This window comes from Pelophylax lessonae, assembly GCF_965119305.1.
Source record: "Pelophylax lessonae genome assembly, chromosome: 1".
In the NCBI taxonomy this organism is placed as follows: Eukaryota; Metazoa; Chordata; class Amphibia; order Anura; family Ranidae; genus Pelophylax; species Pelophylax lessonae.
In genome coordinates, this window is record NC_138768.1 from 209,416,755 (window position 1) to 209,429,075 (window position 12,321).

The 12,321-nt window shown below is 42.3% G+C and overlaps 1 pseudogene across 1 annotated transcript in view; it reads right to left on the bottom strand.

Annotated features, from left to right (window-relative positions):
* Positions 1–7,473: 7,473 nt before the first annotated feature.
* The window catches only part of LOC309544565 (selenoprotein M-like), a 32,148-nt pseudogene continuing 27,300 nt past the window's right edge, over positions 7,474–12,321 (bottom strand). The window contains exons 3-4 of the transcript XR_014226137.1: positions 9,804–9,882; positions 7,474–7,703 (exon numbers count right to left, since the gene is read on the bottom strand). The product of XR_014226137.1 is annotated as a selenoprotein M-like (transcript). The remainder of the gene's footprint in view (positions 7,704–9,803; positions 9,883–12,321) is intronic.

Sequence of the window (12,321 nt, forward strand, 5' to 3'; positions counted from 1 at the left end):
TTAGGAGATATTTACCTTTAATGCAGCCAGTGACGTCACTGGCGCATGCGCTCTGAAGGAACGGCAGATCGTGCCGTTCCTTCAGAGCCCCGTGCCGTGACCGTCGGCTCCCGCGCGCGTGCGCGGGAGTGACGTCACCGCGGCTCCGGCCAATCAGATGGCCGGATGCCGCGATCCCGGAAGACGGGCGACTATACATGTCGCCCGTCCTACAGGTAAGCGGACGGCACGGCGGGGGCTCGTTCTAAGGTAAGTATTTCATAATGAGCTAGTATGCGATGCATACTAGCTCATTATGGGCTTCTCTTTCAGGTTGTAAAGAAGAGGAAAAAAAAAATTCTTGGTGTACAACCTCTTTAATACAGGATAAAACATGGATGGACTTAGAGAAAACAGTGACCTCATAGACCTATATTGGAATAAGTAGTGAACCCTTTACATGGAATAACAACTTGACAGCAGTTGCTGAGCACAACAAGATTGTTTCATAGATCAGGGACAAATCTGGGAGTAAAGGAAAATCTTCCCTTGATCCTGTCATGTAATTGCCCCTCTGGTACAATCACCATCCTGTCCCAGTGAACTCATTGGAAGGCAAGGGAATCTCCCCAACAGGAAAACAGACTGCTATGGAAACCTCAGAAGAGATACTGTAGGTAGAAGGTGGTAAATGTGTTTTAGTTGTTAGTGTTTTTAGTTCTAGTCAGGGCTGGGCTCCTGCTGTTTTTACGAGCAGCTCTTTTCTTTCAGTGAACAAAAGCTGCTTAGCTGTCAGCTAAAGTGATTCTAAAGTCCATTTTTTTTTTCTTGTATAGAAATAACAAACATGTTATACTTACCTGCTCTGTGCAGTGGTTTTGCACAGAGCAGCCCAGATCCTCCTCTTCCTGGGTCCCTCTTTGGCGCTCCTGGCCCCTCCCTCCTTCTGAGTGCCCCCACAGAAAGCAGCTTGCTATGAGGGCACCTGAGCCAAGCCGCAGCTCTGTGTGTCTATTCAGACACGAAGCTGTGACTTGGCCCCGCCCGTGTCTATCCTCTTTGCCTCACTGACTTTAATTGACAGCAGTGGGATGGCGTCAATGGCACCCACTGCTGTGTCTCAGCCAATCAGGAGGGAGAGTCCCAGACAGCCAAGTCTCTTGTACAATATCGCTGGATCAAGATGGGCTTAGGTAAGCATTAGGGGGGCTGAGGGGGGGGGGGCTGCTGCACACAGAAAGTTTTTTTTATCTTAATGCATAGAATGCATTAAGATAAATACAAACTTCTGCCTTTACAACCAATTTATTTACCAGCCACTCCACAGTAACTTACCTGGTTACCATTACCTGCCTCATTGGTCTGGTCTACAGCCAGACCCTTTTGGCTATTTACATAGTTAGTGAGGTTGAAAAAAGACACCAGTCCATCCAGTTCAACCTATGATGTATTGTTTATGTGTATATGTAGCCATCCTGTCCTAAATAAGGATGACTTTTTAAATGTAGCCTTTCTGGGTGGTAGTCAGCCCACACTGATTTATAGTTTCTTTGTTCACTTGGCTTTCCCCTAGTTCAGTGTTGCTGCTGTTTTTCTCTACTGTCAGTAGAGTGTCACTGGTAATAGTGTGAGATATCAAAGTGATCCAGAGTTTTGAATATTTATGTTTTAACAAATGTAGCACCTCCTTGAACCTCAAAGAAAGTACCCCAGAGACAGGGTGGGCTAGCATCTTCCAGGGCTGTGTCCATGGCTTAAAGGTGGGGGATTAAGAAAACACTGGGTGCCAGTCACTTTGTGTCTTTTCAAATATTTTATCCTTACAGAAAGAGAGAGGGAGATGGTTGCAGATACCCCTAGCAACACTTAAAGACTTCCAGATTCACATCCAGCTTTTACTGTGTGAAGAGCCTTTAAGCCAACACCAGCAACACTGTTAGAGAGCACCTGGTTAGCAGACTTTCCTGTACTTGTTCCCATGGTTCTATGCATCCTTCCAGATATCCATGCATCCTCCTAAGAGAGTCACCAGCCTTTTTCCTGGCTTCTTCCACCAACAGCCAGCACAAAGCACATACTAGGCCCTACACAGGATGTGGACCTGACAAATCAGAACATTCAGCAGCACTTCTGCATGCCAAAGGCAAGGGTGAGAGAGAGCTCACAAGGTTCACCTCAAATATTTATACTCTCCCCCAACATGCATCAGAGGCAATAAACTTCCTACTGGTTGAAAGAGAAAACATAAATATATCCAAAACTCGGGATCACTTTGATATCTTACACTATTACCAGTGATACCCTACTACAGTAGAGAAAAACAGCAGCAAAATTGAACTAGGGGAAAGCCAAGTAAACAAATAAACTATAAATCAGTGTGGGCTGACTACCACCAAGAAAGGCTAAATTTAAATAGTCATCCCTGTTTAGGACAGCCAGCACAAAGCACATGCTAGGCCCCACACAGGCTGTGGGCCTGACAAATCAGAACATTCAGCAGCACCTCTGCATGCCACAGGCTGGGGCGAGAGGGAGCTTACAAGGGCCACCCCAAATATTATTTATACTCTACCCCAACATGCATCAGAGGCAATAAACTTCCTACTGGTTGAAAGAGAAAACGTAAATATTCAAAACTCTGGATCACTTTGATATCTCACACTATTACCAGTGACACTCTACTGACAGTAGAGAAAAACAGTAGCAACACTGAACTAGGGGAAAGCGAAGTGAACAAAGAAACTATAAATCAGTGTAGGCTGACTATCACCAAGAAAGGCTAAATGTAAATAGTCATCCCTGTTTAGGGCAGGATGGCTACACATACACATTAGCAATACATTGTTTCATAAAAAGACTCCATGGCTGTATTTCGACATTGTGCTGCTCTAGGCACATCTAAATGATAATACCGTTTTTTAAAAGTTTTTAGGCCATGCAATTATTTCGGTGACAATGAATGCTAGGATGCACTTTTAAAAGCATGATGCACCTTTTTGAGCTTCAAGCTTTGTTTTTTTAAGCGTGTTTTGCAACATTTTCTTGGTGTTTAAAAATGCACGTCTTATATGTTGCGTTTTGGGAGGCTTTGTGTGCGTTCATTAGGTACGCCAGTGTAAATTCAATCAGCTAAGATGCCCAGAAGTGGCCAGAAGAGGGAAACAAAATAAGAGAAAAAAGCACTGTTCACAAGTAGCCCTATCTGCATTTTTTTCCATGCTAAAGCAAATAGTACCTTGGGTTGCAGGATTGTTTTGATTCCCCTGCATCAACTAACTTTTTGAGGTGAAACATAATAGAAAATTATCTTTTCCTTAATAACTCTATGGCAGCATACTAATGGGTAGACTCCACCCCAGACCCTATCCCATAGGACCCATCTCCCATAGGTTTTGATTTGATCCATGTGTTCCTATTTTATTCCTCACCTTGTGGGACCTAGCAAGATGATAGCAGCTTCCCTTACTTGGCCGCAAAATATTTGTTCCCAACCACCTGTTGCTCCCCAGGTGAAGACCCTGTTTTGTAGTCCTTAGGTAAGGTTCTTTGCATAGGTGTTGTGGCAGGCGTTTGGGACTGTTGCCTTGCTTAAAGCAGGTCTGTGCATGCAGGAGTAATGGAAGGAAAATTTTGATTTTGACAAATCCTTTGGGTGATATATATACACATTCCATGATGATTCCAAGTTGATCATAACCCAAGCAGAGAGGAATATCTTCAAAAATTAAGCAGTCTATATGTCAGGAATTCAGATCTGTTCATGTCCCAGTTTGACAACAAGTGGTTTCTACATTTAGATCATGTGGATTATGTCTCTGCAAAGGAATTCTGCATTAAATCTGTTGGCACTGCCTTCAATTGAGAGCTGGAGAGTTTTTCACAAGGTGTCTATGTGTAAGATTCTGGTACCTCTGGTACCCTTAATTTCCATTTCCTTTCAATATGCGTCCCACCTTTCTAATTAGGTGGTACGCATACACCTTTAAGACGGATGACGTCATCGCCGAGCGCCGCTCTGAGCGGCTATTTCAACCGCCGGCGTTCTCTCTCACGTTGTTCGTTCAATGTGCCTGTGCCTGTGCTTATGTGCCTGTGTGTCTACATGCTTACAAGCTTGTCTCGCTGCCGGAACCTCCAGCTATTTGCTTTTACCTGGAACAGACCGGAACCTCGCTACTGATCCCTGTATCTCGCTACCGGATCACTCCCTCACTACTGGACCCCTCTACTACTAACCTTACTAGTGATAAGTACCCCACAGGGGAATCCTCCATAACCTAACTTACACTACCTACCTCTGCACATTAAGGACTGTTACTATCTATGCATACTAATTCTATCATCTGCACTGTTACATAGATTGCTAGCTCTTGAGTCTACTACCATCTATCCTTGCACTGGGTTAGCCTATCCTGTATTTGTCATCTGCTGTCCTTACCACCTGTTACCATACTCGATTACCAACCTATCTGCATTCTACCTAAATACCATCTAATACTCTCCTGAACATTTCTATCAAGTGCTTACCATCTCTGTCACTGTTCACACCTGTCCCTTCAGCACATCACCTTCATACAATCATATACATCCTATCACTCCAGGAACATCTTATTGAGTGTGTGTATATCTGTATGCTGAAGCTGACGGGCCCACAGTGATGAGTCTGGAGAGTTGGATCTGGTTATTCAACACATCTCTACATGACTACTGAGTGGAGATTCTGCAGCTGCAAATCCAGCCTACTACAAAAACGCAGGAGCGTTACACTATGCCAGCAATTCCAGGAAGCTGATGTTCTGACAGATTAGGAGATGTTTCCTAAGCTGTATGCTTTCCCTCCAGTCCCTACCATATTCAGATTATTATGACTACTGTTAAAAACAATGGTAACAGTTGCAGTGATTCCCTATTGACCAAACAGGCCTAAGTTCGGACTTCTGCTTTAAACTCCATTATCAGGACCCAGTCCCTCCTATCTCTCAGATGAGATCTTCTGTTGCAGGATGCAATATTCCCCCCTTACTCCTCTCTTCCAAGTATTGGTCTTGGGAGGAGAAGACTAACCAGCCTTGGCTGTTTCTCTAAGCTCAAATGTATACTCCAGAACAATGATGAACTAATGTAGCTCACTTCAGGATTTAAGCACATCCAGTTATGGCTGCTTCTGACTCTTGTCTCAGTCATCAAGTCCGCTATATTCTGGACTTCTTACAGATAAGCCTGGATATTGGGCTGATCTTCAGCTCTCTTATGCTGGAAAACTTTTGTCAATCAGCAACTGCAGCCCCTGATCAGTGTATTCTGACAGCTGTGGGTGGTGCTGTCAAAATACAATTTCCTGGCGGGGTGTATTCCTCCATCCACCTTGTTTGTGCAAAAATTACCCATTTGTAACCGGCTTTAGAGTTCAGATCCTGTAACTCCTGACCTTCTGGAGTTACCCCTTTCTTATTCCTTAATGCCATGCTCCATCTTAGATTCCAGAGAGAGCCATGACTCCAAAAGTCGGATTTACCACTTGCTCCAGATGGGATCACTTTCAGTCAAGTTTGAGCAAGACTGATCCATGATGACAACCTCTCTAATGGCTATCATCTCAGCCTGGAAGCTAGCAGGGATCAGTACCTTAGGTACAAAGGACCCTTTCCCTGGTCTGCCCGGTTCAGACAGTGCTTACACCCATGCTGGGATGCGATCCAAAGTGGCTTCAGCATCTCATTGAAATAAAAAAATTGCAGGACTAATAAGAATGACCAGTTCCATTCACTGGATGTCAGAACTACTTCAAGCTTACTTGCAAAGCTTTGGCTTCATTAGCTCTCTAACAGAATCAGAGGGAAGGAAACATCACTTGGATTCATCCTTGGATGCATTGTGCCAACTAGCCAACTAGCGAGCCTAAAACGAGCCTAAACGAGCCTAAAAGTTTGGCTCTTACAGAAACAGTGACAACAAACTCAACCAGGAGAGTGCAGATTTTGTGTAATTGTACAGTGACGGCATGTTCCTCCACTTCTACCTTTTTGGCTCACTGTGGAGTGAAGCTACCATCCTTATCCTGCTAATTTCTGGCCTTAAAATTTCTGTGATTAAAACCATAGGCTGGGTTCACATATGTGCAAATTTGATGTGGTTTTCACTGCATCCAATTTTCATGACACGTGAGTGTGACCAGCTCTCAATAGCTTGCACATGTCCGGGGTGGCCGCAGTGTGAATTTCAAAAGGGTCCTGTGCATTATTGGGTCTGATTCAGGTGCAAATTCAGGTAAAAATTTGGACTTGAATCGCACCTCAACCGGGGAATAGGAACACACCAGACCCCAGGCTGGAAACCGAGGCCACACATATGTGAACCCGGCCTCACTTTTTCTGCATTCCATCCTTGCTTGTGGCAAGTTATTTCTAATTCATATTCTGCAATGGAGTTAGTCAGAAAGCGTAAAATTGTTTTGATTATCTACCATAATTTCCCTTTTCTGATTACCTTCATGGCAGTATAGGATCCATCCCAAAGGGAGAGAGGGATCCATTGGGGTAGGTGTCAAGGCTGAGTCAACCCATTTAACCCATCAAAAAGTATTTGATAACAATTTCCTGTATTTCAGCTGAATGATGTAACTAAAACTGTCCATGTATGTGTTTAATTTTTCTAACATTGGGCCCATGCTGGATCTTAAGCCATATGACTGAAGAATGGTGTATCTGAATAAAGTGCAAAGGCATCTTGTCAGTTTGATGTGTCATGATTAGCCCTGTTAGAAGTCCTATACTGGGGCCAAAAGTGATGCAAAGTTTTCAGTGGTAATGTAGTATAGCAGGGTGCTTGGGCAGCAGCATTAACGCTTTGCGGATCAGACAGACCTAACACCTTAAGGGACCCTGGGGGGTAACCCAGCCTGGCATGGCCGGAGTACAGTTCCATCTCATGCCAGAGTCTGCCTCTTCCAGGGCTTGCCCTGCTAATTCACTACAAACATCCAAGCCCAGGAGAAGTTCCCCAATGAAGCAGCAAATAAAGGTTTTTCCTCTTTACTGACATACAAAAAGAATACAAATAACTATAGCATTTATGGTGACACAGGCTTAAACAAGGTCATAATAGTCACTACATGCAGCAGTGAGTTGACCTGCACCCAAAGAGGGATGAAACCTAGTCCCTGCATTATATTCTAGCCTCTACAAAAAATGGATATTTCACTTACTAATGTATTATTTTTATATTTATAAAATTATATTAATACAATTACATACATAACAGGGAGCCAATCCCTTCCCCTTGTTGTTAACCCCTACCTTTTTGGTACAAGTGCCCATAGTTACTGTTTGTGTGTTGTGTGTATATGTTTTACAAAGAATTCTATATTGGAACAAACATCAATACTGTATATGGACTGTGTACACCTAAAAGTGCAATAAAATATATTATTAACCAAAATAATTGTATGCAAAATCAGTGTGATTATTTCAAATAATTTATTACAAAATGTTTGGATAAATCCCCTTTGACATGTATAGCAATGTTACATTTATCATCACAGAGCAGATAACAGCTGATTCCTAGATACTATGGTCAGTACATCACAGCTCGTCCCTTGGTTCTTTCAGGGGATAATGCTGGAACTCTTTTGGGACCTCTTCACCTTTTTGGGATTTTTTGTAAAATCCTGCTTCGTCCAATATTGCACTTATTTCATCAGATGTCTTATTTTTTATTTTGGTCACCTAAAAAATATAAGAAAGTCTTTTTCAGTCAACACATACATTGAAAAAAAGCTTTGTTTATGATTTTTGTTTTGTATGATAGTCTTTTTTTTCTTGAAGCATAAAGAACATACCCAAAAACGAAAGAGAAAAAAAAAACCTTAAAGCCCCCTCATATATTACTATAATACAATCAGGTTGTATATACAAAAAAAAAAGACCCAGACTCTCGAAAAATTTGTCTTACAATGAAACGCGTCAGTGTTGCTTAGCAATGTGCCTGTGTGTGCAGTTATATAATATACAAACTCTACGAGTCAGAGTGGCCAACAATACTCTGGCATTTAGTGGGAGACAGGATTCTTCGTCTGACTCTGCACAGCGGTGGAACTTTTTTTGGTCTGTGTAAGAAGTTTTTTTGTAATTGCAATTACATTTAATAAAGATGTGGGGGGGGGGGGGGGGGTTATACGTGGGTTTGACAATACAACAGAGATTGTACATTCTTGAGGGTGGTGGTTTTGTTACATTTATACAGTTTATACACTCACCAGCCACTTTATTAGGTACACCTGTTCAATTGTTTGGTAACACAAATTGCTAATCAGCCAATCACATGGCAGCAACTCAATGCATTTAGGCATGTAGACGTGGTGAAGGCAACTTTCTTAAGTTCAAATCGAGCATCAGAATGGGGAAGAAAGGGAATTTAAGTGACTTTGAACGTGGCATGATTGTTAGTGCCAGACAGGCTAGTCTGAGTGTTTCAAAAACTGCTGATCTACTGGGATTTTCACACACAACCGTCTCTAGGGTTTGCATCCGAAAAATAAATGATAATGGATAGGAAAATATCCAGTGAGCAGCAGTTGTGGGGAGGAACATGCCTTGTTAATGTCGGAGGTCAGAGGAGAATGGGCAGACTGGTTCAAGATGATAGGAAGGCAACAGTAACTCAAATAATGACTCGTTACAACCAAGGTATGCAGAATACCATGTCTGAACCCACAACACATCAAACCTTGATGCAGATGGGATACAGCAACAGAAAACCACACTGGGTGCCTCTCCTGTCAGCTAAGAACAGGAAAGTGAGGCTACAATTTGCACAGGCTAACCAAAATTGGACAATAGAAGATTGGAAAAACGTTGCCTGGTCTGATGAGTCTCGGTTTCAGCTGTGACATTTAAATGGTGAAGTCATAATTTGGCGTAAACAGCTTGAAAGCATGGATCTATCCTACCTTGTATCAACGATTCAGGTTGGTGGTGGGGGTGTAATGGTGTGGGAGATATTTTCTTGCCACACTTTGGACCCCTTAGTACTAACTGAGCATCGTTTAAACGCCACAGCCTACCTGAGTATTGTTGTTAACCATGTCCATCTCTTTATGACTACAATGAACCCATCTTGTGATGGCTCCTTCCAGCAGGATAATGCACCATGTCACAAAGCTCAAATCATCTCACCACTGGTTTCTTGAACATGACAATGAGGTCACTGTACTCCAATGGCCTCCACAGTCACCAGATCTCAATCCAATAGAGCACCTTTGGGATGTGGTTGTATCATGGATGTGCAGCCAACAAATCTGCAGTAAATGCGTTATGCTACCATGTCAATATGGACCAAAATCTCTGAGGAATGATTCCAACACCTTGTTGAATCTATGCCACGATGAATTAGGGCAAAAGGTGGTCAAACCGGGTACTACCAAGGTGTACTTATTAAAGTGAGGGTATTTTTTTTATTGGGAATAAGCATAAGCGCAGAGTGGGATGGCATAATTTAGGTTATATATACAGTAGTAAATATCCTGTCAACAAACTAGAGACTTCTTCTCTCACATATTGGAGTGTGAGATCACTGGAGTCCTGTTTCTCCAGCAATCCAAGCCTGTCCCCCGCACAGTGCTCCAATCAACAGTTCCCCGAGCAGCACTCTTGTTTAGTGGATTGTGCAGAGGGGGTAGTGCTCCCACAATAATTTCATTATTATTATTTTTTTTATTTTATTTTTTTAACAAACAAAATGTTTCTTTTTATCAATCGTTTTAATCATGTGAGCGGTGCAGATTTGATGTAGAAGATGGTAAATAACGTATAAGGAATAATGCTAACCTTGAGAACTTCATTTTTGTAGTTGTAGAAAATGATTTGAGGTTCAATGTCATCATTGGGATCATATTCTAGGTTGTGGCTGGGGAACAAAGGTTAAGTAAAAACACATTTCCACGGGTAAACTTGTATAAATTTGGTGCTTGTTACATAATGAATTATAGCAGCCAAGATAACAATACTGTAGATCAGTATCTCCCAACATTTTCTTTCAGTCAAGGCACTGAAAAGAAAATGTTGGGAGATACTGCACAGTCTGCACAGTCTCAAGACTCCCCATTCTAAAATGTAGAAATCTGTACTATTAGTACAGAAATTCTGCACAGTCTCAAGACTCCCCATTCTAAAATGTAGAAATCTGTACTATTAGTTTTACATTGCAGCAACATCCACACATGTAAGTCACCGAATATTAGAGCTGATATATTCTTTCAAAGCAAATACACTTTTGAACACTGCTAATAACTAGTATTCCAGCATTTCTTCTCCCTCAATTTCTCTCCCCAATGCAGCTAACGTGACTCCATTGCTGACAGATGGGGGCAGGGAGGTCAAACAAGAATGCTGTGGAGGTGTCCAATGTCCTCCTTATCAACCAATGACAACAGCAGCTGTTGGGACGCTAGCGGCTGGCCTGCACAGTGCCCAAGGTTGTAATGTTGCACAATGAAAACCTTTGGCTTTGTGTAACAAATTGTTGTCTACCCACTGGTTTGTGCACAATTTGGGGCATTTTGCCAAGGCACCCCTGAAGAACTCAGAGGGCACCCTGGCTGAAAAAAGTTGCCGTAGAGGACAATACAAGCTATTATGCTTTTTTGCTTCCCAAAGAAACATTGTTTATTTACAAGAAAATACAAATGTGACAGCAGCTCACATGAATCAAAAGTAAAGCGGCTGGCTAACTGCATTGAACATTGCTGGCTTCGTTTTTTTTTGTTTTTGTTTTTTTTTTTTACAAGTCACATCCTTTAAAAATTATTTTATGACATAGAATATACACAATAATACAGATTCCCTTTACCAGTAAATACACAGAAGAGTAACAACTGTCATTGTCAGGGCTTTTTTTCAGCTGGAACTTGGTGGAACTCAGTTCTACCACCTCTGGCTCAGGCCCTCTGCTCTCTGCTCACCGCTATCACTTGTAAACCCAGAAGTCCAGCTTCTGTCTTTACAAGTGACAGCTTGTCTCCCAATGACTCCCAGAGCCTCCTGAGAGGCTCTTACTGAGTGCAGGATGGGGGCAAGGGGGATGCAGTTGCCGTGCAGACCCCCACTGGATAATCTCCTTGCAAGTGAGAGAGTTGGAGCCACCTACAGTGTGGTCATAGTTGAATTCCTGCACCTATTTTCTGAGAAAAAAAGCCCTGGTCATTGTTAGAAGAATGTTTTCCTACTTGCCGATATTTCCTTTTTTTATCTTTATTAAAGCTAAATTGCAGGCAAATAGCTACCTACTGTCTTGCCTACCACAATATATGTAATTTTGTTGAACCAGTCTTTTGACCCAGACATTCCTGCCAGGCAAATTTGATTAATGATGAGCAACGCAAACTACCCTAAACCCTATGACTGGGCAATAAAAGAGAAGCAGAACACTGAAGAGGTCATCACTGTGTGCATCTCCCCTTGTCTGTAATTTTAAAGCCTCATTCACATGGTCGTACCAATGCATATACCCAGGCAAAGAGCCATCTTTCCCGAACAGGATGCACAGGATGCACAGGTGTTTCAAACATTCACTTGCAGACTGTTCCATTTATGTCTATTGGTACAGTAAAGAAAACCCAACCATACAATCCCATATACACAATCCTATACCCGCAGTTGATCCAGAGGAAGGCGAAAACCCCAGCCGCTGGTCTCAGTTTTAAAGTTATGCAGGTGCGGGTGCATGTCCCCGAACGCAAACAGTGTAAATTCGGCGACACTCATCTGCACCTGCACGAATGTCAGATTAGATGAGACCCGGATGTACAGTATGTAGAGGTTCATCTTTGTAAATGAGGCCTTAAGTAGAACGAAAGGCAAAATGTTTTTTGGTTTTTTTTTTCCTTTTAGATAGAGTAAGGGAGAGTTATAACCCCTGATAGGTTTTTTTTTCTGCCTTGGGTCACATTGTGTCCTTCCAAAAAGTGAGGGAATCCATGGTTGTCACCAGAACTAGTGTCTCCTTTGTTTCTGTTCTGGTTACAACTTGAAATCTAGGCCTTTCTTAACTTTTGGTGATAACAGTCAACAGGACAAATAGAGAGGTTGAATCTCCCTAACCTAACGGAACCCAGACAACAATAAAAACCTGACAGAGGCTCTAATGTCTCTCCGCGCTATCCAAAACTTAGTTATCATTAAATTTCACTTTGTTACTCAGCCTGACTTTCCTTAACTTTATGGCTAAGCTTCACCAATTGCCATTACCTTACCTAAAAATGATGCCTATACATGCCAGGGAATAGGAAAAAGAGTTATGGTCTGTGCTCTCATGTCCTATAAACTAAAAAGGATTTAGACAAAAAGC